Raw genomic sequence first — 1,185 nt, forward strand, 5'->3', positions numbered from 1 at the left:
AAACACTTAAACATGGAGAGTACCTACCTTGTGTGATGTTTAAACACATGTAAACATGCTTTTCTGGACATTCATAGCACAAGTATACTTACAGAATGCATAAAAAGACTTTTGTTGCTTTACCTTTTTTGTGTATCACGTATATATAAAAACACAAGTCACACAGTGTACATGTCGATTTTTCTAACTTCTCTCCCTCATTCACCCATCATGCTCTTACCCTGGAATACAGAACAAATAACACTGCCTACAGTGTAAAAATGGCACTTTACAGTCAGCCATCAGTGACTGAAGGTGTAGAGGCCAAAATAGATTGAGGGTATTGAAAAAGGAGCCCAACATAAGAGTTGAATCTATAGAGTCCTGAATGCATTTACTGGTCCTAGTATTGCATGATTGAACCCTGACGTTTTAATTATTCAGGTGGTCCACACAGTGAAACGTCATTTCTTCCAACCCATTAGGATTCTTCTGAAAATACCTCTTAGACAAATATGTCTTTGGGCAATTAAGCAGCTTCTGATCTTAAATTGTCTCAGGGGTTTCTCCCCTTTAGTGCCGTAAGGCTGGCACGTCCACCAATATCCAGACAACAAATAAGATAAAGTCTCTTTTACATTCACTTCTCATTCCTTGGGTCGTGTCCCCCTAATTTCTGATGTACTTTCAGTCCATTTGTATGAAAGACAAGCTGTCCAACACCTACAGTCCCATTTCCTTTTGACTCAGTCAGAAAAACATGAGACTTCTTGAGAACAGTTTCAGCACAATGCTCAGTTTATTTTTTACTGATAAACCTCCCTCTGAGGCTTATAATGAATCCTGCCGCCCCTCCAGACACACATGTAATAGGTCACGCTCAGAGATCCCACTATAGACACCAGCAGGATGACTGCGACCAGGACGATTTTCCACACCGCTGATTCTTCCACATCATCCGAATCTAAAAACAGGGAATAAAACACTCAGTGAATGAACGGGAGGCCATTGACAATCACATCATAATGCTCTGGATCATTAATCCACGACTGCGTCCAGCTCACCTTGTTCTTTCATAACATACGGCTCTGCAGTGGTCAGTAGGATGTGGCCCTCCGTCACCACTTCAACAACTTCCGGCGGGCTCACGGGCCACATGCTGTCCTCAAATGACAGTCCATCATCGTCTTCATACTGTGGGCTCTC

The sequence above is a fragment of the Sparus aurata genome, chromosome 12 (assembly GCF_900880675.1).
Source record: "Sparus aurata chromosome 12, fSpaAur1.1, whole genome shotgun sequence".
Lineage (NCBI taxonomy): Eukaryota > Metazoa > Chordata > Actinopteri > Spariformes > Sparidae > Sparus > Sparus aurata.